Here is a 24,548-nt window from a genome sequence, read left to right as displayed (position 1 = left end):
TTTTAGCTGCAGGCGTCTCAGGCGAGATGCTGTTCAGCTCAGCGATCTAAGGTGTGGGGCTGCAGCTAAGTAGGAGATCAGCCGTTTGTCGAGGCCAAGGCCTGGCCTGTTCTGGAGTCTCTCCAACATATTTATTCCTTTCCTTTCGCTCCCACCTGCAACGCCAGCCGTCAACCTTTATTCTTCATGTCTCTGGTTTAATCTTTAATGCATCTCCCATCGCCCCAGGCTCCCATCGCCCCACCCCACCCACTCCATGAGGCAGAGCCACGATGGAAGCCATAATTACTTTCTCCACCATTTTTGGTTGGAAAGGTGTATCACGTGGACAGCCTGCTCACCAGCTGTCCTGCCTAGAACAAGGGCGGCAAGGTTGCACAACCGGGAGTCACGAAACGAAAGTCCCATCAAGGCCTGTGTGTGAGCCTTGTTGAGGCTTCCCCTTCCACGTCTCCCCAAAATGGCGTCTACCAAGTGTTCTGACAAGAAGGCCTTATGGAGAGCTGAGGCACAGTGGCGTAGCACGGGCAGGACAAAGGGGCGGTTGCCCCGGGCACATAATGGTTAAGGGTGCAACATTTCAACACCCCCTGCTGCCTCAATAAAAGGTAAAGGGACCCCTGACCATTAGGTCCAGTCGTGACCGACTCTGGGGTTGCGGTGCTCATCTCACTTTATTGGCTGAGGGAGCCGACATACAGCTTCCGGGTCATGTGGCCAGCATGACTAAGTCGCTTCTGGCGAACCAGAGCAGCGCATGGAAACGCCGTTTACCTTCCCGCCGGAGTGGTACCTATTTATCTACTTGTACTTGACGTGCTTTTGAACTGCTAGGTTGGCAGGAGCAGGGACCGAGCAACGGGAGCTCACCCTGTCGCAGGGATTCGAACCACCGACCTTCTGATCAGCAAGTCCTAGGCTCTGTGGTTTAACCCACAGCACCACCCGCGTCCCTATTGCTGCCTCAATACTGTTGTGCATTTCCGTTGAAAACGGCTTCTCCATGCAAACCAGGAAGTGACCTCTCCAGACAATGGAACAGCTCTTCTTTTCTTATCTCCTGGGTGACACAGTTGCCGTTAGGCAGTTGAATGCACATGTGTACTCGGTCCATTTCCCTCCCTCCCTCCTTCCCCTCCGCACAGCCCCTGAGCACTGGCAGCCCACGCTACACCACTGCTGGGGCACGTTCCGTGAACTTAGTATTGGGCCTATATTTGCATTTTTCTGACTCATATTTACAACTTCCTTTTGTTCTATTGGGACTGCTTTCCCACACCCTCTTTCCTAGGAAGACTACCAGCTTCCCACACCTGTCTCCTGAGTGGGCGTCTCCTCCATGCTTCAAAAGAAAGAGCAAAGATGGAGACTGGTTGAGGCAGCTGGTGGAGAATATCGGTGGTGCAGCTTGGATTTAATGGTCTTACCCGAGGGAGAGGGGTGCTTTTGACAGCCATGTGTGTTACTTCATTTATGGGGCACGCAATGAACATGTTTCTTCCCCTTTCCATGCTCTGCTGCTTCTTTTAATGTTCCCTACAAACAAACAAAAAAGAGTTTGCCAACCCTGATCTCTCTCTCGCTCTCTTTTTCTTTTAATGAATAAATATTCTGAGTATATGCAACTTCAGGTTTTAAAACAATTGTAGCACTGGCATTCCTTCTGTGGTCCTAATGCTAAACAGATTGACTTGGGAATAAGTACCATCTCATTGTGGAAAAAGAGATACGTTTTTAAATGACACGGAAGTGTTTTCACATGACCCGGAAGCTGTACGCCGGCTCCCTCGGCCAATAAAGCGAGATGAGCGCCGCAACCCCAGAGTCGGCCACGACTGGACCTAATGGTCAGGGGTCCCTTTACCTTTACCTAAGGTGCTACTGGACATTTTTTTTTTAATTTTTAAATTTATTTCGATTGGCAAGTTGGTTAGGGACAACAGAGTGGGATATTGCAGGCAGTGCCTGGCAAAAACTGGGAAAACATAAATGGAGCCTGGCAAAGTCCAGTGTCTTTGGAGAACCCAACTTTTCTTCTGCCCCCTCCCTTTTTCGTTGTTAGTTGAATCAACAAAATATTAGCGTGTTGCCAGCCTCGCACCTCAGGCACTTCTTCGAGCAAACATCTACGGCAGTGGCAATCCCTTCCTCTACTCCTCCCAACACGTTTGCCCTCTGATAGTCCATGAGGAATCTAATAAATGACTGCCCTGAGGAATTCCTAGCAATGCATTCCTTCCTTGACACCCTCTATCATCCGGGCAAAGCTCTCTCCTTATGCAGGTCTTCTGACACATTATGAAACCGCAAGTATTTTAAGCTGAGTCAAAGGGAATGACAGTGGTCTGTAATCCAAACTGACAAGCAACCAAAAGGGCACTGGTGGGAGGGAGTCGGGAGAAGGAGAAGAGTGAGGGGAAAGCCCCTGAAGAATGAAAATAATTGTCCTCTGCAGCTGCTATCGGTGGGGCGTGCGGTGGTGTTGAGGAGAGGTGATGAGCAGAGGTGAACCGATTGCCTCTGGGAACAGGATGTGCATGTAAGGCCGCTGGTGGTCAAGGGGAAGTCTTATTTGTCAGGAACAGTACCCAACACATCTCCAGCATATTCTTGCCTCATACAAAAACCTCCAAGGAAGCAGACCCCACAGCTGAAGGCCACCTGGTGGGTTGAGAGCCAGTGTGGTGTAGTGGTTAAGAGCGGTAGACTTGTAATCTGGTGAACCGGGTTCGCACCTCCGCTCCTCCACATGCAGCTGCTGGGTGACCTTGGGCTAGTCACACTTCTCTGAAGTCTCTCAGCCTCACTCACCTCACAGTGTTTGTTGTGGGGGAGGAAGGGAAAGGAGAATGTTAGCTGCTTTGAGACTCCTTCGGGTAGTGATAAAGCGGGATATCAAATCCAAACTCCTCCTCCTCCTCCTCCTCTTCTTCTTCTTCTTCTTCTTCTTCTTCTTCTTGATGGTACATCAGCAATGTCTAGGCAACATGATGACCATGTACATACGCGATAGACATTTTTTATAGAATACCTTCAAACCCTAATAAGTACAAAATGAAATCTTTAGTCTGAAAGTCTCTGAAAACCTTTAAATGAAGCGAGGTACCAGTGTGGTGGGAGGATATGGAATTGCTTCATAAACCCATCTTATTTTGAATGAATGTAGGTAATTGAAAATATCAATGCTCATGTAATAGTCATTATTACATGAGCACTGTTCTACAGCATTTTATATTTTCATTTACATACATTCATTCAAAATAAGATGGGTTTATGAAGCAATTCTATATCCTCCCACCACACTGACGAAGAATTCTACGAAACAGTAGTCAATATCCGGAATCACTTTTCAGCGTTGGACATCATATTTGCTGAATACACAAAACTTCACAGCTTGTCTTTCATCATACAAAGTCTGGTACCTCGCTTCATTTTAAGATTTTCAGAGACTTTGAGACTAAAGATTTCATTTTGTACTGCTATGGTTTGAAGGTATTCTATAAAGATTGCCTATTGTGTATGTACGTGGTCATCGTGTTGCCTAGACATTGCTGACCTTCTCTTTCCAACACAGGGGTTAGTTTGCCTACCTACGGGTTGATGGTACAGGCAGGGCTTTTTTTTTCAGCTGGAACTTTCCGGAACTCAGTTCTGGCACCTCTCAGGTGGGCGCCATTGCCTTTCTAACACAGGAGGCATTTGTGGTGAGTTCTAGCACCTCTTTTTCCAGAGAAATGACACTGGGTAGAGGTGAGATTCAAGTCACAATTTTCCTGAGATATAGTTCAGCTCCTTAGCCGCTACAGCTAAACCAGCCATACCAGTTAAGTTTGCCAGTGTGCGTGTCTCTTTGGTCTTCTCAAATATTCCCAAAACAGGACATCTGTTCCTTGTTTCCACCGCAAGTGTCCCCAGATGCTGGACTGCTGCTTGCATCTCTACTAGTGGCGTAGCGTGGGTTGTCAGCACCCGGGGCAAGGCAAGTAATTTGCGCCCCCTAACCCATGGATTTTAGCACTCGAGTGCGAGTGCGCCCCTCCCCCAGATGTTGCGCCCGGTGCGGCCAGCCCCCCCTGCACCCCCCACGCTACGCCACTGATCTCTACCCATGGGCTGGGGAGTTGGCCGCTGACAATATCTGCATAGCCACAGTTTTTCCACCCCTGTTGTGGTGGAGATGAGGGAGCCACTGGCAGCAACAGAGGAACCTACACGTATGTGACAGAGACAGCTGGAGAGATTGGTCAAGCAGATCTGATCCTGGGGCAGCACGGGGGCAAGCAGGTGTGGGCCTGAGTTCAGTAGGGAATAAGGAAAGGTGGCAAACCTAAGAGTGGTTCGGAGTAAGTTAGAGGAAACCTGTTTGCCTCCAGTCCATGGTACTTTGGTGGTTTCTTATAGTTCAGTCGGTAGAGCATGAGACTCTTAATCTTAGGGTTGTGGGTTCAAGTCCCATGATGGGCAAAAGATTGAAGCATTGCAGGGGGTTAGACTAAATCCCTCATGGTCTCTTACGATTCTGCGATTTTGCATGATTCCGTTCCGTTCCATTCCATCCAAGGGCAGTGTGAGAGTAGGGAGGAAAAAAGCATAATCCCGAGTATTTTTTGCATCAGGCCCCACCAATTATTATTATTATTATTATTATTATTATTATTATTATTATTATATTATTATTATTTATTTATACCCCGCCCATCTGGCTGGGTTTCCCCAGCCACTGTGGGCGGCTTCCAACAAAGACCAAAAATACAATAAGATGTCACCCATTAAAAACTTCCCTGAACAGGGCTGCCTTCAGATGTCTTCTGAATGTCAGGCAGTTGTTTATCTCTTTGATATCTGATGGGAGGGCGTTCCACAGAGCGGGCGCCACTACCGAGAAGGCCCCCTGCCTGGTTCCCTGTAGCTTTGCTTCTTGCAATGAGGGAACCGCCAGACAGCCCTCGGCACTGGACCTCAGCGTCCGGCCAGAACGATGCGGCAATGCTTCCGTTTAACTTAATCTATGTGTGGGGTTTTGTGTCAGCGTCGTTTGTGCAGGTTCTCTTTGCTAATGTCTCAACAAATGAAACTGACCTGTAGAAAATGTAACTTGAAAAAAAAAAGAGACATTGCACCTACTTTTGTAAACCAATAAATCTGTAATAAAAATACATTTTAAAAAAACATGGACGTTTCGTTCTCTCTTACAATGGCTAATAGTTTTTATTAGACACATCTTCCACGCACCAGAGTTAGTATCTGCAGGGTTGGGGGAACCCCAACATTGCAGAAGTTTGGAGGGGGGGGGAATATATATGTTTGGGAGAGTGGGAATCTAAGGGACCCCTGAGATCTCTGCATATAGAGTGGTGTATAAATTCATTAAATAATAATAATAATAATAATAATAATAATAGGGGAACTAAAACAGCCCAACAAGGTCTGAGCATGCTGTGTGGACACAAAATGCTGACTGTTGGGTGGGGTGGGGGGAGGAAAACTGACAGGGGTGGTGGAGCTGGAATGGAGTCTGATGGGATAGGGCTTGGCTGGCTGGCTGGCTGGCTGGCTGGGATTCCAGGAGCATTTGTTGTGTTTCAATGAGAAGTTAGGCAACCTCCAAGTCACCCCATTATCTTGTGGCAATGAATTGTTCCTTGTGTTTTGTGTAAAACAGTCATTCCCAAGCTATGGGTTGGGGCACATTAATGTGTTACTGGAGTGGAATGCCTCCAGTTTCATTCATTCCTTCATTTATTTCCGTGTGCCCGGTATTAGCAGTTGCGCTTGGGGGTTTTTGCAGCGACATCTGACTTGTGCACTCCTGGGGATGGAAAACAGGACCAGGCGATTTCTGCTGGGTTCTCGACAAGGCGATTCTTCTTACTTCCAACCCTGACACGCAATGCCCCGCTAGACGGACTTGTGTCTTTGGGGCCAGCAACGAGGAGGCCGTGTTTAGCTCTCTCACGTTTTTTGTGTTAACTCCAGTGACGTCACGTTACCTGCCTTGATTCCCCGCAATAAGGCGGGGGGGTGCGTAAGCTCGATTGCAAGAATGCCGCGTTGTGCTATCGCATCCTTGCACATTCCTGGAGACACACCCGCTGGTTTTAGTTACACCTCAGAGTTCAAAGTTGAGCACCACAAGGCATTATTATTTCTCGGGACATGTTGTTGTCTGTCCCAAAAGAATCCTACTCTCAGTCCCCCTTGGGGCTAATAGTCGCAGGAGATTCCTCATGTTTAAACCTGACCCGCCATCCTCTGCACTTTGAGCGGGAGGAAACATGAGAAGCAAGGCTGGCAGCTACGGGGTTGCAGAGTGCGAACGAGTGTGCACGCGATTGAGCGAGAGGGAGAGAATGTCACTTGCGTGTCTCTTTCCGCAAATACCTTCCCCATCAGCAGTTCCTTGATCCCTTCTCTGGAGCAGGAAAGGCGCACACCTGTGCTCCTATGCCGTTTGGATGCCTTTAGGCTTAGAAATGACATGGTGCAGAAGAGGAGGAGGAGGAGGAGGAGGATGGGGGGTAAAGAAGAACTTTTCTTAATCTGCAACATGCCGGTTTCGGATGACCCCCCCCCCCCATTTCCCCTTTCTCCCTGGATTCTATTTCATTCCCTTACTCAGAGCAAGGCATGCCAGGGGCTGAAGCTGAATGGAAGCCAGGAGTATTGAAAATAGTTTGGTATCTAAACCTCCCGGGCTAGTCCGGGCACAAGGGCAGTAAATTGCTGGCAAGGGGGTGGGGAATATTCATTTCCCTTGGAATGTTCCTCCATTCTCTGAGAAAGGCCGATATACAACTGTTTATATACTGCCCACCTAGCAGTTTGAAAGCACGTCAAAGTACAAGTAGATAAATAGGTACCACTCCGGCGGGAAGGTTAATGGTGTTTCCGTGCGCTGCTCTGGTTCACCAGAAGCAGCTTAGTCATGCTGGCCACATGACCCGGAAGCTGTATGGCGGCTCCCTTGGCCAATAAAGCGAGATGCGTGCCGCAACCCCAGAGTCGGTCACGACTGGACCTAATGGTCAGGGGTCCCTTTACCTTTACCTTTACCTTTACATTTATATACTGCCTTCATCGCAAAGGCCATTTGAGCTGGTGAAGTTTGAATGATTGAGGATAATAATAATAATAATAATAATAATTATTATTATTATTATTATTATTATTTATTACTTATACCCCGCCCATCTGGCCAGGCCTCCCCCACTCTGGGCGGCTCCCAACAGAATATTAAAAACACAATAAAACATCACGCATTAAAAATTCCCTAAACAGGGCCGCCTCCCACACTTCAAACCTCATCAATGTCACACTCTTGGGGTGGCCTTCTGGATCAGGCCCAAGAGACGGAGCCACTTCTAGGTTTGAGGGGCTCTCTTCGACATGTCCTCTTGTGGGGCCCTTCCTCTGTCAGTGGGCTGTGGCAGGCTGATCTAGCCTTGGCCAGCGGGTCTGGCCACTTTGTGGTTTCTTGCAGTTTCCCAGAATGATACTAGGTCATCATTCTATTCCGTGGTGGTGGTGGTTATATTTATACTCCATCCCTCTTACTGGGTTGCCCAAGCCACTCTGGGTGGCTTCCAACATATTTAAAAACATAATAAACCATTAAACATTTAAAAACTTCCCTATAAAGGGATGCCTTCAGATGTCTTCTATTTTTTTTAATAAGATATTTATTAAGATTTTCAAAATATTACAAAATAAAAATAGAAAAAAGAAAAAATACAAAATTAAAATAGTTAAAAACAAGTCAATCTTTCCATTACTTATTTTTCATTAGCTTGTTTCCCGGACCTCCTCATGCCTCCCTTTTTTGTATTCCAGTTCAGTTTGTTGGTTCAGCAAATCCTTCCCCTCTTTGTTTATCCTAATCTTTAATCTTAAAGTATTGTAACATTAAATTTTTACCTGTTAGTAATCCATTTTTCATATTCCCTTATAATATTTCAGCTAAAAACCATTTAATTTCTATCCAACATCATTCTAACATTCATTAATTTTACAATATTTCTGTAAATAGTCTTTAAATTTCTTCCAATCTTCTTCCACCGACTCTTCTCCCTGGTCTCGGATTCTGCCAGTCATTTCCGCCAGTTCCATATAGTCAATCACCTTCATCTGCCATTCCTCCAGTGTGGGAAGCTCTTGTGTCTTCCAATACTTTGCAATGAGTATTCTTGCTGCTGTTGTGGCATACATAAAAAAAGTTCTATCCTTCTTTGGCACCAGTTGGCCGACTATGCCCAGGAGAAAGGCCTCTGGTTTCTTCAAGAAGGTATATTTAAATACTTTTTTCAATTCATTGTAGATCATCTCCCAGAAAGCCTTAATCCTTGGGCATGTCCACCAAAGGTGGAAGAATGTACCTTCAGTTTCTTTACATTTCCAACATTTGTTATCGGGCAAATGGTAGATTTTTGCAAGCTTGACTGGAGTCACGTACCACCTGTATACCATTTTCATAATATTCTCTCTTAAGGCATTACATGCCGTAAACTTCATACCTGTGGTCCATAACTGTTCCCAGTCAGCCATCATTATGTTATGTCCAACATCTTGTGCCCATTTAATCATAGCAGATTTCACCGTTTCATCCTGAGTATTCCATTTCAACAGCAAGTTATACATCCTTGATAAAGTCTTAGTTTTGGGTTTTAACAGTTCTGTTTCTAATTTTGATTTTTCCACCTGGAAGCCAATTTTCTTGTCCGAATTATATGCCTCCATTATCTGATAATAATGAAGCCAATCTCACACTTTGTTTTTTAGTTTCTCAAAACTCTGCAGTTTCAATCTGTCTCCCTCTTGTTCCAGAATTTCTCAATATTTCGGCCATTTGGCCTCCATATTGAGCTTTTTCAATGCTTTCGCTTCCATCGGTGACAACCACCTTGGGGTTTTATTTTCCAATAAATCCTTATATCTTATCCAGACATTAAACAATGCTTTCCTGACAATATGATTCTTAAATGCTTTATGTGCTTTGATCTTATCATAGCACAGATATGCATGCCATCCAAATACATTATTAAAACCTTCTAAATCCAAAATGTCTGTGTTTTCAAGAAGCAGCCATTCTTTCAACCAGCAAAAAGTTGCTGATTCATAGTAAAGTTTAAGGTCTGACAGGGCAAATCCACCTCTTTCCTTTGCATCTGTTAGTATTTTAAATTTTATTCTAGGCTTCTTGCCCTGCCAGACAAATCTAGAAATATCTCTCTGCCACTTCTTGAAACAGTCCATTTTGCCTTCAGATGTCTTCTAAAGGTTGTCTAGTTCCTGATCTCCTTGGCCCGGGGATAACTTCATACCCTCCAACATTTCTCTGATGAAAATAGGGATGTCCTAAGGAAAAGCAGTCACGAAATTAAAAGATGCCCGCTTCTTGGGAGAAAAGCAATGACAAACCTAGACAGCATCTTAAAAAGCAGAGACATCACCTGCCAACAAAGGTCCGTATAGTTAAAGCCATGGTTCCATACATAGTGATGTATGGAAGTGAGAGCTGGACCATAAAGAAGGCCGATCGCCAAAGAATTGATGCTTTTCAATTATGGTGCTGGAGGAGACTCTTGAGAGTCCCATGGACTGCAAGAAGATCAAACCTATCCATTCTGAAGGAAATCAGCCCTGAGTGCTCACTGGAAGGACAGATCCTGAAGCTGAGGCTCCAATACTTTGGCCACCTCATGAGAAGAGAAGACTCCCTGGAAAAGACCCTGATGTTGGGAAAGATGGAGGGCACAGGGAGAAGGGGACGACAGAGGACGAGATGGTTAGACAGTGTTCTCGAAGCTACCAGCATGAGTCTGACCAAACTGTGGGAGGCAGTGGAGACAGGAGTGCCTTGCGTGCTCTGGTCCATGAGGTCACGAAGAGTCGGACACGACTAAACGACTAAACAACAACAACAAAGGAAAAGCAGTACGTTCTGGGACCAAAACAGAAACTGGGACGGCTTCTGTGAATCCAGGACTGTCCCTGGAAAATAGGGACACTTGGAGGGTCTGTGTCACTGTGGCAAAGCATGCCAAGTGTTTTGAAACCTGAAATGCGTCTCCAAGGCCTGAAGACATTTTGCCGCCTGAGGCAGAGAAGAATATGACACACAAAAACCAACTGGAACAGCAGCTGAATCCGACTCCATCGTCTTCCATCACCCTGAAGGCAACAACAAGCCAGCTTAGCTTGATACCATCCATGCCACACAGCTCTGTCCTTCAAGACCTCTCTGCCACTCGCAGCCTTCTGCTGCCTCAGGCCACTGCCTCATTCTGCCCAATGGTAGGGATAGATGCATCTCTTAACACTTTAAACACCTGGAATGCAAGTTCCCTTGTAGATTACAGTCACTGACCTAGGGAACGTTTGCTCAGCGGAAGGTTGCAGAACAACAACTTGCATCAGCCCTAGCAAGCATGGCCAACGGGCAGGGATGGTGGGAGCTGTAGCTCAGCAACTTCTTGTTCCCCACACCTGGTCTAGGGCTTTGCCCTGGGAATTCTTGCCATGAGAGAACATCTGAAGGTGAATCGCAGCCCCAAGGCTGTGGTGGAAGAACCCCATCCCTGTTGAGGTTTGCGACTGTAAAGAGTGTGTATGAAATATATATGCTCTTTCACAAGGCTTTTGAACTCAGTTTCTCAGGACATTATTTTTTTAATATGTGCAGCTGATTATTTCCCTGCAAGGTTTTCTGGTTTTCATTTCATTTGCATTTTAGGTTTGTTTGTTTTTAATAAAAATTTTAAATTAGATTTGTTATTGGTTACTCTTACAGAGAAGTGGAATAAACATTTAAAAAAGCAGCCCATTCTAACAACTACATTACTAGCCCAAAAAGGAGGATATAAATCAGGTAATTGCACAGTAACAGTATAGTTAAAGCTATGGTTTTCCCAGTAGTGATGTATGGAAGTGAGAGCTGGACCATAAAGAAGGCTGATCGCCGAAGAATTGATGCTTTTGAATTGTGGTGCTGGAGGAGACTCTTGAGAGTCCCATGGACTGCAAGAAGATCAAACCTATCCATTCTTAAGGAAATCAGCCCTGAGTGCTCACTGGAAGGACAGATCCTGAAGCTGAGACTCCAATACTTTGGCCATCTCATGAGAAGAGAAGACTCCCTGGAAAAGAACCTGATTTTGGGAAAGATGAAGGGTACAAGGAGAAGGGGACGACAGAGGACGAGATGGTTGGACAGTGTTCTTGAAGCTACCGACATGAGTTTGACCAAACTGCGGGAGGCAGTGGAAGAGCCTGGTGTGCTCTGGTCCATGGGGTCACGAAGAGTCGGACACGACTAAACGACTAAACAACAACAGCTATTTTCAGTTAATGGATCTCCATTTGCAGGGCTGGGAAATACGCAGAAAAGGTATTGTCAGTCAGAGGAGCTAATACTAGGCCGGGTCTGAGGCTTTATATATGTGTAGGACAGGATTGGTGGTACCAAGACGCCCCAGATGTTGCTGGACTACAGATTCTATCACCCCTGACTATTCACCCTGCTGGCTGGGACTGGTGTGAGTATCACCCAGAGGGTCACAGATTTGTCCTCCATGCTATAGGGGAAAGTACAAAAAAAAGCTCTCTAGGCCATTGCAAGTCTGGCCTGGAGTGTTTTCTTCCTTCTTTTTCTATTTGCAGTTCTAGGTTGTTTTAAACTGCTTTTTAATGTTGTGTTTTAATGCTGTAACCCACTCGGGGACCTTACAGTTTTCATAAGAAAAATACTGCTCCCTTTCCCTTATGGGGTATCCAAGAGCCCATGTAGAGTCCTTAAGCAGGTTCTCTATCGGTATGAGAAAGCCTGATCTTTATTAACTGTTGCAACAGGGTGCTCACAACCACACGCAGGAGGCAGGAGGGACCTAAAATAACGGTGTGCATGCCGTTATATAGACTTTGGAAGTTGCCCACCCTGTAGCCAGAGGTAAAGGTAAAGGGACCCCTGACCATTAGGTCCAGTCGTGGCCAACTCTGGGGTTGGGGCGCTCATCTCGCTTTATTGCCGAAGGAGCCGGCATACAGCTTCCAGGTCATGTGGCCAGCATGACTAAGCCGCTTCTGGCGAATCAGAGCAGTGCACGGAAAGGCTGTTTACCTTCCCGCCAGAGCAGTACCTATTTATCTACTTGCTCTTTGATGTGCTTTCGAACTGCTAGGTTGGCAGGAGCCAGGACCGAGCAACAGGAGCTCACCCCGTCACGGGGATTTGAACTGCCGACCTTCTGATTGGCAAGTCCTAGGCTCTGTGGTTTAACCCACGGCACCACCCGCGTCCAGAGACCATCTCCCAAAACATACATACATCGCAGCAGGAGGCAGGCTACAGCAGACATCCTATCTGGCAGCATACTGATAATGGTCACTTGATTGCTTCACATGGCCAGCCTGGCCATTCCTTTTGAGATGCTAAATACTTAGTTCCTGAATCCAGATCACAGGCTCACCCTATACATACACAATATACCCTTAAGACAGGATTTGTGAGCAAATAGACAAATGGGGAGGTTTTCCCATTTTCTTCCTCACTGCAGAGAATTTTTGAGGTGGCTGGAAGAGTCAAAATGGCTTCAGGTTTGTTCTCCTGTACTATTTCAGACAAGGGACACAGGTGGCACTGTGGGTTAAACCACAGAGCCTAGGACTTGCCGATCAGAAGGTTGGCGGTTCGAATCCCCGTGACGGGGTGAGCTCCCGTTGCTCGGTCCCTGCTCCTGCCAACCTAACAGTTCAAAAGCACGTCAAAGGGCAAGTAGATAAATAGGTACCGCTCCGGCGGGAAGGTAAACAGCATTTCTGTGCGCTGCTCTGGTTCATCAGAAGCGGTTTAGTCATGCTGGCTACATGACCCAGAAGCTGTACGCCGGCTCCCTCAGCTAGTAAAGCAAGATGAGCACCGCAAACCCAGAGTCGTCTGCGACTGGACCTAATGGTCAGGGGTCCCTTTACCTTTACCTTTACTATTTCAGACATGTGGTTTATAAACTTATGTTCATAAATTTACAAGGCAAATACATACATACATACATACATTCCTTAGAATTCTTATAACATGGTGAAGGGCAGGGAATAAATAAATAGTTGTTGTTGTTGTTGGCATCCGTCTGTCTCGAGAGACAATGGAGTGTGCCTCCAGGGGTGAAGCCAAAACGCTGTGTTAGCAGCACCGAAGTGACCTCCCTGGGGTGCAAGCCTGGGCAGTGTGCCTGGAGGTCCTGGGCTGCCCAGATGACAAGACCCCTTCTTGGCCTCGCTGACGTGGCCCAAACGAAAATAGAGCAATACGTTGGGCACCGGCTTGGCTGCGGGAGTTGCCAGAAGGAGGGATACAAGGCACCACTCACCCTTCTTAGGGACTCCACTGCAGTGGTGGCCAAACTCAGCCCTCCAAGTGTTTTGGGACTACAACTCCCATCATCCCTAGCTAACAGAACCAGTGGTCAGGGGTGATGGGAACTGTAGTCCCAAAACATCGGGAGGGCCGAGTTTGGCCACCACTGGTAGGACTTATTCCTTAGTCTTTTCTTTTCCTGACGATATCCTGCAAAGCAGCGGAGGTTTGGAACCAGAGTTTTTTCTTCCCATAAATCACAACACAACTCAAATTACTGTTGGAGCAGAATAATGGTACAGTACATTGCACATCTCTTCCCAGTCATAACATATTGCAATTCAGTTCGAACCTAAGCATGAGGAGGAGGAGGAGGAGAAACGGACGCGGAGCAAGGGGAATTGCATCTCTTCTAAGCTCCAGGGGAATTTTTACGGAATGAATTTCTTTACCACCCAACATCCTGTCCGATTTCCCCCTCTGCTTTCAGAAGCAAGCTGAGGCCTGTTTGCCAAGCAATTTGAGGATAACATTTCTTGCATCTGCCTTGACTTGGTTGCTGTGGTTTCTTCAGGTCAGTCAAGTGATGTGTCCAGAAAATTTGTGTTTATTGGGTGGCCGTGTGTCCATCTGGACAGCTGCCAGAGGTTATTCCTCTACAGTGGTACCTCGGGTTACATACGCTTCAGGTTACATACGCTTCAGGTTACAGACTCCGCTAACCCAGAAATATTACCTCGGGTTAAGAACTTTGCTTCAGGATGAGAACAAAAATTGTGCAGCGGCAGCAGGAGGCCCCATTAGCTAAAGTGGTACCTCAGGTTAAGAACACTTTCAGGTTAAGAACAGACCTCCAGAACAAATTAAGTTCTTAATCCGAGGTACCACTGTATTTGAAGGGACATCTGGTCTGAGTCCAGTTTAAAGATAAAGAAGACATAAGAAGGGGCAAGTAGATAAATAGGTACCGCTGTGGCGGGAAGGTAAACGGCGTTTCCGTGCACTCTGGTTTCCGTCACGGTGTTCCATTGCACCAGAAGGGGTTTAGTCATGCTGCCCACATAATCTGTGGACAAATGCCGGCTCCCTCGGCCTGAAAGCGAGATGAGCGTTGCAACCCCATAGTCACCTTTGACTGGACGTAACCGTCCAGGGGTCCTTTACCTTTTATTATTATTATTATTATGTCTACCCCAGCTGCACATTCTGCACCAGAAGCATAATTTTCCTAGTGTTGGATTTTTTCTGTCTGTCCACAAGCCCTCCTGATAACCATTAGTCAGGCTTGTGATGTAGAAATCAGCTAGATATATAAATATCAGAAGGGCCCTTGGCCTTCAAGAGAAGCATTCTGGGAAACTCCCGAGGTTTAACACCTGTATGCCGCACGAGCGGTGGGAGGAGAGGCAGCGTGCGCCAAGTCCTTAGGAGAGTGGTATGGAATGTGGCTGCTTTGTTAGGTAACACTTTGGAAAAAAGCCCCAGCACCTGCAATATCATCACAGCAAAGGTAGCCAGCAGTTTGCAAAGTTGGGAAGCTCTTGAAACCTAAGAAGAATACACGCATGCCTTTATGAATAAGGTCACACCTGGGCCCTGAAGGGAAAATGCATACATATATATGTCTGAGCAAGATATGTGTGTGATCTAATATCAACTTATTGCAAAAGAGAGAAAGGAGGCACACGACACCAGTTGGTGCTTTACGAGCAGAAGGCAGCTTCCCATAATCATCTAAAAGCTGTAGCACAAAGCTTCTTTGAATGTTTTGGTGCTTAGCACTTTAGGCCTTGCGTGGGGTTTACAAAAGATGGCCAAACTCTTGCTTCAGTAATACTGCTCAACAAATACATTTTTAAAAGTCACAGTAAGTTTAAAGAAAAGAAAAGCAGTTGTCTGGCTTCGTCGTCATTGTAGTAACTTGATATAAGACAAATATCAGCATTAAGTCTCTCATTAATGCACACCATACATTTCATAGAATCATAGAATTGTAAAGTTGGAAGGGGTCCCGGCGGTCATCTAGTCCAACCCTCTGCAATGCAGGAATCTCAACTGAAGCATCCATGACAGATGGCCAACCAATCTCTGCTTAAAAACCTCCAAGGAAGGAATATCCACAACCTCCCGAGGAAGTCTAACAGCTTACTGTCGGATGGTTCTTCCTGACGTTTACATTGGTACCTCAGGTTACATACACTTCAGGTTATATACGCTTCAGGTCCAGACTCCGCTAACCCAGAAATATTACCTCGGGTTAAGAACTTTGCTTCAGGATGAGAACAGAAATCGTGCTCCAGCGGTGCGGCGGCAGCAGGAGGCTCCATTAGCTAAAGTGGTGCTTCAGGTTAAGAACAGTTTCAGGTTAAGAATGGACCTCCGGAACGAATTAAGTACTTAACCCGAGGTACCACGGTAGTCGGAATCTCCTTTCTTGTAACTTGAAGCCATTGGTTCAAGACCTACCCTCCAGAGCAGAAAACAAGCTTTCTCAATCTTCCATGTGTCAGTCCTTGAGATATCTGGTTATCACAACTCCTCTTTTCCAGGCTAAACATACCCAGCTCCTTCAACCATTCCTCATACGGCTTGGTTTCCAGGTCATCTTGGCCGTTGTCCTCACATTTCACGCAAAAGAATCCTGGGATCTATACTCTGTAGCTCTGTGAGGGGGAAGCTACAATCTTCATGATTCTTATAGGGAGTGTACTTTAAACAAATGGTGTGTGCCCCCAGTCAAAGTTTTGGAGGGATAGATTAAAAGATATAAATGACCAATATATCTCGTTGACTTCCAAGGAGTCACCAGCCACTGGAAGAGTGACACAATGGGACACCTTCAGAGAAAGTGCTTGGCACATTGTAGTCAATCTAAGACATCGGTTTTCCCCAAGTCTTGGTCTTTGGGCTTTCTTAGGGACTGCACAACCACCAAATAACTTCCATTGCAGGCCGTGCAATTTGGGAACGGCATGAAGCCATTCTGGTAACTGCTTCCTTTGCAAATTATGAGGAATTCATTATCAGAGGGATTCATGGTCATCAGCTAGACTTCCTGGAGGGCCATTAGGGTGATCAGTAGCAGGCCAGTGGTTCAGCCACTACAACTCTAAACTTGCCTGCCAGCAAATATTTTTCGCCACAGATACCACTTTGTCTAATATTCTTTGTCCATTGTTTGCCTGTGAAGAGTGTGTAGGTAGAATTTACCTCTCTTGGTGGGTCAAATATGGCCCAGTGGCCATATGTGAACCCAGATTTTCCATAAAAGACTGTCTGCACTGTTTGGGGAGGAGACCCCTATCTGAAATTCAAGATTATTTCATGCACCTGTAATTAAAAGTCACTACAGTACACGGGTGGCGTTGTGGGTTAAACCACAGAGCCCTAGGACTTGCCGATCAGAAGGTCGCCGGTTCAAATCCCGTTGCTCGGGATGAGCTCCCGTTGCTCGGTCCCTGCTCCTGCCAACCTAGCAGTCCGAAAGCATGAAGTGCAAGTAGATAAATAGGTACCGCTCCTGTGGGAAGGTAAATGGCGTTTCCGTGCACTGCTCTGGTTCGCCAGAAGCGGCTTAGTCATGCTGGTCACATACGCTGTACGCTGGCTCGCTCGGCCAATAAAGCAAGATGAGCACCACAACCCCAGAGTCGGCTACGACTGGACTTAATGGTCAGGGGTCCCTTTACCTTTACCTTTTACAGTATGAAGTACGGACTACTGTGAAGGTGACCCAGAAACTACAACTAATCCAGAATGCGGCAGCTAGACTGGTGACTGGGAGCGGCCGCTGAGACTACATAACACTGGTCTTGAAAGACCTACATTGGCTCCCAATATGTTTCCAAGCACAATTCAAAGTGCTGGTGCTGACCTTTAAAGCCCTAAATGGCCTCAGCCCAGTATACCTGAAGGAGCGTCTCCACCCCCATCATTCAGCCTGGACACTGAGGTCCAACGCCAAGGGCCTTCTGGCAGTTCCCTCACTGCGAGAAGTTACAGGGAACCAGGCAAAGGGCCTTCTCTGTAGTGGTGCCCTCCCTGTGGAACGCCCTCCCGTCAGATGTCAAGGAAATAAACAACTATCTGACTTTTAGAAGACATCTGAAGGCAGCTCTGTTTAGGGAAGTTTTTAATGTTTGATCTTTTATCGCTTTTATTATTATTATCATTATTAATATTCTGTTGGGAGCTTCCCAGAGTGGCTGGGGAAACCCAGCCAGATGGGTGGGGTATAAATAAATAAATAATAATAATAATAATAATAATAATTATTATTATTATTATTATTATTATTATTATTATTATTCAGAGATCTGGAGAAAGGTGAATGGAGAAAGATCTGGCTAGATGGAGGAAAAGTCAGTTGGGAGAACAAATGCAGAGAGTGTTATGGGGGGATGAATTAGCAGGCGTAGGATGAGAATCAAGGTCAACCGTGTGCATACAGGTGCACAATTTTCTGATTTCTCTTTCCTTAATATTTGTTTCATTCTTCACAGCTCAGTGTGGGAACATATTCTGTTGAAAAGCATTGCATTTCAAGTGAAGCATACAAAGGTTTTATTTCTTTTATCAGTATGTTTCCACCATTTGTAGCCTGTCTTAACACACACACACACACACACACACACACACACACACACACACATTGGTGTTGCAAAATAGACATGAGCTAAGGGGAAAGTGACTCATTTGAAAGCCTTGTGAAATAGAAACCTATTCACAGCCCGCTTAGAAGTCAGGAGATGGGACTTGGCTGAGCAGCTCAGGAAGAGAATTCCGCAGTTGTGGAGCCACCACTAAAAAGCTCTCTCTGGGGCCATGTTTTTGCTGCACTAGTCATTGTTTCGCTTCACTTGTAGAAGAGGCCCCATAGAGAAGCCCCGAAGAGCTCCTAAAAACCTGGCCATTTTCATTGTTATCTCCTACCTTCGTATGCCCCAGCCTAAACTATATGTTGCTCCCTGATGCCCACAAACATCTCGCCTCTGAACTGTGCTGAGGTAACAGGGTTGAGAAAGTCTCTCAGGCTCCCTCGTTCTCATCAAAACTGGGATTAAAATGTCATGGGAAATGGCTCCTTGGCAAACCGAGTGAGCAAGAATCTGTTCATCCATGCTGAAAATCCCATTGCCTCCCTCTCCCTTCTCCACTCCTCCCTCCCTTCCCCCCAGACCTCCATAAAACTTTATAAGCAATGGATTGGTGGTAGTTGACAGTTGGCTATAGGCCCGCTTCTGAAGAAACAGGGATGAGAGAAGTTCTCATAGCCAATGTTTGCTTTTTTTATTAACCCATCTGGAATGCATAGAGAATTTCACCATACTTTAAGGACACCATGGATGTTTGCCCTCCATCTTAGACCCTGTTCTAGCAGCAGCCATTCCGGTCAACAAGACCACCATCTTCTAAACCCTTTCCCATGTTTTCATGCTATGAGATATGCAATAGGGAAATAAAATGGAAGCATTAATGGTTTTTCCAATGGTCATTCCGCAACAAACAATAGCTTCTATCCAATTGCAAGTTCTCTCAAACCTCTTTCAGCAACTCTGAAAGGCACCTCTGCTTTGCTGAGTGAAATATACTCCAAGTCACGTAGTGATTTCATGCTCTTTATTGCAGCTCATAAACAGTGAATGACTTCCCCCCTAAAACCTCAGGCTTTATATACATTATTTACACAATGGGTCCTGTGTGATTGGCTGACGATGCTTCCCTCCTGGAGCCTGATTGGGCTGCTCCTGCAGGCCAATCGGTTGTTGCATTCTAGGATCCTACTGACCTAATAGGCTGATTAACTTCCTCCTGGGGCCTGACTGGGCTGCTCCTGCAGGCCAATAAGATTGTTGCATTCTAGGATCCTACCTATTTTTCTGGGATCCAAGCTCAGTACATAACACTGAGGTTTTCGTTCGATGCTCAAGACAGCAGACTTGGCCTCAAAACAATCCCATGAGAAATGTTAGGCTGAGAGTGTTTGAGATCACCTAATGGGCTTCATGGCCATGTATGTATTTGAATGTGGGTCTTTCCCTCCAAGTCTGTAACTTTAACCCAGAGTTGTAGCCAAGATGGTGTCCTTCAGGGGTTTTTTACTACAACTCCCATCATCCCTCATCATTTATCATTCTGGCTAGGACTGATGGGAGTTGTAGTCCCAAAAAAATATGTGGAGGGCAGTGAATTGGCTACTCCTGGTTTAACACCATACTGTAAGTGTGGCAGGTGATGAATAATCAGTAATGTGATTTAAATGGGTTGACGCAGCTAACTTTAATCAAAATAGGAACTACCCCAATTGTTGAAGAATGTGGTTTGCAGGTATCCAGTGTACTCAAAACCTATATACTCATTTTTCTGGAAGTGTCCTCAGTGTCTACTGTGTATGCATCCTTGAACTGCTATAATTTTCACTCTGCTCAGCAACCACCTCCCCTATGACCATATGCACTTTAAAACCGAACAAACAGAGCTCCTTTTAAAAGTGAAAACTGAACAAAAGATATTTATGGGATTTATGAGCACGTCAAAGATCAGCGCAACAGCTCTGGAAAAGCACAAAAGCTACAGCAGTACAAGATACACATATCTATATATACCCATTAAAAATTAAGGCATACACTGTGTTAAGTACAATTAAAAGTCATACACAATGAGGACAGTGACAAAACCCTATCCATACAACTTTATGGGAACTGTACAAAGGACATAAATAATATAAATATTCTCTCCCAGCCTAAACAGCTGTACATTTTTTGAGGTAGGAAAAAAACCCACATCTTCCCTTAATGGAATTAAGAGTTTATTACAGTCAGTACTTTGCATTGCATCCAGCAGTTAAATTAACAAAGATAAACAGACCGTTCCCTTTTTAAAAAAACAGGTCAGCAGTACCCACAATGCATTGCTCTGGAGGCATGTTTCTACTAAAGAGAGAATTCTTTCAGCATTATTAATTCTTGCCTTCCTTACAGGATTGTCAAAGTCAGGGTCCACAAACATCTAGTTCTTACTCAAGAGTACATTTCTGGAACTGAAAAGTTGCTGGACTACAGTTCCCATATTCCCTGGGAGCCCATCAACACTTGAATACCCAAACCTTAACTGCCACTGCCTAGACCATCTACTTGGAAAATCTCCAATTTCACCTCCCCAAGATTTGGAAATTTTAAACGCCATCTACTATCCTCTGCAATGATTCAAATACCTACCAAGTCACACGCTTATGACTCCAGTCGCTCTGTCACTAGGGCTGGGAGATATATCATCTAAAACTGGTTAGAAGGCCCTATCGTGATATTGGTTTCATAATTTTGGAACTAGCAGTATATTGCGAATCAAGATGTGTGTGCGCTATGCAAAAATCACAATCTGGGGAAAAACGTGAAGCCAGCCAATGCCTCTACAGTGGTGCTTCAGGTTACAGATGCTTCAGGTTACAGACTCTGCTAACCCAGAAATAGTACCTCAGGTTAAGAACTGTACCTCAGGATGAGAACAGAAATCGCGTGGCGGCAGCGGGAGGCCCCATGAGCTAAAGTGGTACCTCAGGTTAAGAACAGTTTCAGGTTAAGAATGGACCTCCAGAACGAATTAAGTTCCTAACCCGAGGTACCACTGTACATGGCTCCATCCTCATTTCAGACATGGTGATACATTGGTATATCACAATGTTTAATTGGTGATGTATCGCCACGCTGAAAACCGGATATTGACCAGCCCTATCTGTCACCGTGCACCAAACGTGCAAACATCAAATCAAAACGCTTGTCAAAGTTGTTTGAGTTCATTTGTGAATCCTTCCTCATTTGAGGTCCACCCAGGCCTCAGCTCAGCTTCCAAGTAAAATAGAGGACGTGAAGAGCTCAGCACCAATTCTGCGCATCTCCAGTTAAAAGATCTTGGGTAACAGGATTAGGAAAGCCTTCTGCCCTTGCCAGCCGCCCAGCAAGGAACCTCTGAACCACAGTGCCTAATATAGACCCTCCAAGTATCCCTATTTTCCAGGGACAGTCCCGGATTTAGAGAAGCCGTCCCAGTTTCTGATTTGATTCCAGAGTGTCCCACTTTCCCTTAGGATGTCCCTATTTTCATTGGTGAAATGTTGGAGGGTATGGCATTATGCAACCTCTGAGCCAAGGAGTTAAGTAACTCTACAACCTTTAGAAGACATCTGAAGGCAGTCCTGTATAGGGAAGTTTTTTAATGTTTCATGTTTTCATCTAATTTGGAAGCTGCCCAGAGCGGCTGGCACAATCCAGTCAGATGGGCGGGGTGTAAATAATAAAATTATTAGTAGTAGTAGTATGGAATAAAGGTAAAGGGACCCCTGACCATTAGGTCCAGTCGTGACCTACTCTGGGGTTACGGCGCTCATCTCGCTTTACTGGCTGAGGGAGCCGGCGTACAGCTTCCGGGTCATGTGGCCAGCATGACTAAGCCGCTTCTGGCAAACCAGAGCAGCGCACGGAAACGCCGTTTACCTTCCTGCCGGAGCTGTACCTATTTATCTACTTGCACTTTGACGTGCTTTCGAACTGCTAGGTTGGCAGGAGCAGGGACCGAGCAATGGGAGCTCACCCCGTTGCGGGGATTCAAACTGCCGACCTTCTGATCGGCAAGTCCTAGGCTCTGTAGTTTAACCCACAGCGCCACCCACGTCCCTGTAGTATGAAATACGACATCCTAATTTTCATTGGAGAAATGTTTGACGGTATGGAGTGATGCGACCCCCGAGCCAAGGAGATATGTAACTATACAATCTTTCGAAGACATCTGAAGGCAGCCCTGTATAGGGAAGTGTTTTTTTAAAAATGTTTAATGTTTTATTATTATTATTATTTTGGAAGCCGCCCAGAGTGCCATAATAATAATAATAGAATAGGACGTCCTTATTTTCATCAGAGAAATGTTGGAGGGTATGCATGTACAGCTCATTGGATCAGTTCCCCCCAACACACTTGCAAAACCAACCTGGTAGTCCACACACTAGGTTGTGTGGAGCATGGCAAGTCAAAAGTCATGTGAGCCAGCTCCTGCAACTGGCTTGACTCATTTGGAGTTATTTAGCACCACAGGCTTGGTCAAGCTGTCCTCTGCATATGGACCCACTGCAGGCTCTAGTACTGTATGCAGATTGTTGTGGGGGAGGGAGAATAAATAAAAAAAGTCCCTCCTCTTCTCTCCCCCCCCATCCTCCTTTGATCTAGCAAACCAGCCAAATGTCCTCAAATCCCGTGGGAAGCCTCAGAGAGAATGTTCCTTAAGGATTAACACATAAATAATGGGTCAGCTCATGCTTAATAATTGCCAGGGTACTTAGGGTGGTTGAGAATAACGACCAATTAGAGCCCAGCTGGCAAACATGTGGAGATTATCATTGCATCAAATGGGATTTGAGCTCCAAGGATGCCTTTGGCAAATGCAAGAGTATGGGTGATCGCCAGGAGAAATGTAGCAGTTGTGCGCTGGTTAAAAGAGAAGGTGAAACCCCCAGTGGCCCATGGAACATAGAATGCGGTCCCCAACATGGAATCCAGAGAACCTCTTGTTGTAAAGAAAGGAAGGTTTCCATTCTTGGTCACAAACAGGGCTGCTAGGAGCAATGGCTGGGGTGGAAGACAGAAGGAATAATCTGACCTGCTCCTGTGTGTGTTGGCAGATAGCTCAGTAAAAGGGACAGGACCCCTGGACGGTTAAGTCCAGTCAAAGGCGACTATGGGGTTGCGGCGCTCATCTCACTTTCAGGCCGAGGGAGCCGGCGTTTGTCCACAGACAGCTTTCTGGGTCATGTGGCCAGCATGACCAAACTGCATGGAAACTTTGTTTACCTTCCCACCACAGCGGTACCTATTTATCTACTTGCACTGGTGTGCTTTCAAACTGCTAGGTTGGCAGCAGCTGGGACTGAGCAACGGGAGCTCACCCCATCGCAAGGATTCGAACCACCAACCTTCTGATCGGCAAGGGGCTGAGTGTTTTAGACTACAGCACCACCCGCATCCCCTAGATAGCTCAGTACACAGGGGAGACCCAAGGGTGCAAAGCAGAGCTGGTGAGGGTTGTGGCTTGGGAGGGTCCATGACCTATAGGGATTGCAAAGGGATGATGAGAAGATATTTGAAGGCAGCCCTTTATAGGTAAGTTTTTAATGTTTGATGTTTTACTGTGGTTTTATAATTTGTTGGGATCTGCCCAGAGTGGCTGGGGCAACCCAGTAAGATGGGTAGCGCATGCATATATATATATATATATATATATATATATATATATATATAATTATTATTATATCCTGAGCCTGAGGTTCCCCATTCCTTCAGCTGATCTTTAAGTACATTGGTCCTGCACTCGGCTCTCACCTGTGGCTCCTAGAAGCTGTCAGCATGTGACAGTGGCCAAATCCTGGGAATGGCTTTGACCGGCTGGCTAAATTGGGTGAGGGTAGCAAATGGGTCTCAACCGCTCTGTGACTTAGGGACTTCCCCTGCATGAGAAGACAGGCTCCGGGGGATCAAGCAGACCTGACCAACAGTGGGTCCAATGGTCAAGAAGGCAGTTTCTGCATGTGATGTAGAGGGAAGACAAATGGGGCATGTCAACCTGGGAAGGTAGCCCATCTAGAAGGAGGAAAACTCTGGTCCTAAACCTCCGCTGCCTTGCGGGATATCTTCAGGAGAAGAAAAAGCAAGGAGTAAACCCTACACAAATCTAAAGTAGAGTCCCTAAGATGGTTGGATGGCGCCTTTTACGCCTCCTTCCGGCAACTCCTGCAACCAAGCTGGTGCCAAATGTACTGCTCTGTTTTCCTTTAGACCCCATCAGCGAGGCCAACAGGGGGTCTTGTCGTGTGGGCAGCCCAGGACCTCCAGACACACTGTCTAGGCTTGCAAGCCAAGAACATCACTTCGGTGCTGTTTGACTTCACCCCTGGAGGTACACTCCATTGTCCCTCGAGACAGACGGATGCCAACAACACCTATAGCTGTGCTGCTGACGTGTCGCTACTTTCTCTATATCACCGCCAGGCCGCATACACACCATGCATTTAAAGCACAAACAATTTTGGGAACTGTAGTTTGTCAAAGCTGCTGGGGGAAACTAGGATTCCCAGCAAGGGACCAGCTGAGAATCTGACAAGAATTGCTTGCGTAGGACTTTTAGTAAGCAGGAGATAAATTATTTCCCTCCATAGCATCGA

The 24,548-nt window shown here is 46.0% G+C and overlaps 1 long non-coding RNA gene across 1 annotated transcript; it reads right to left on the bottom strand.

The window, feature by feature from the left end:
- Positions 1-18,950: 18,950 nt before the first annotated feature.
- Positions 18,951-22,156, bottom strand: LOC308460691. The gene is made up of 2 exons (XR_013978727.1): positions 19,217-22,156; positions 18,951-19,133 (listed from the first exon to the last, which is right to left on the bottom strand). It is a non-coding gene; the product is annotated as an uncharacterized lncRNA (long non-coding RNA).
- Between the last annotated feature and the right edge of the window lie 2,392 nt (positions 22,157-24,548).

Source organism: Podarcis pityusensis, assembly GCF_964106645.2.
Source record: "Podarcis pityusensis genome assembly, chromosome: 13".
NCBI lineage: Eukaryota > Metazoa > Chordata > Lepidosauria > Squamata > Lacertidae > Podarcis > Podarcis pityusensis.
This window is presented reverse-complemented; position numbering and strand designations above follow the sequence as displayed.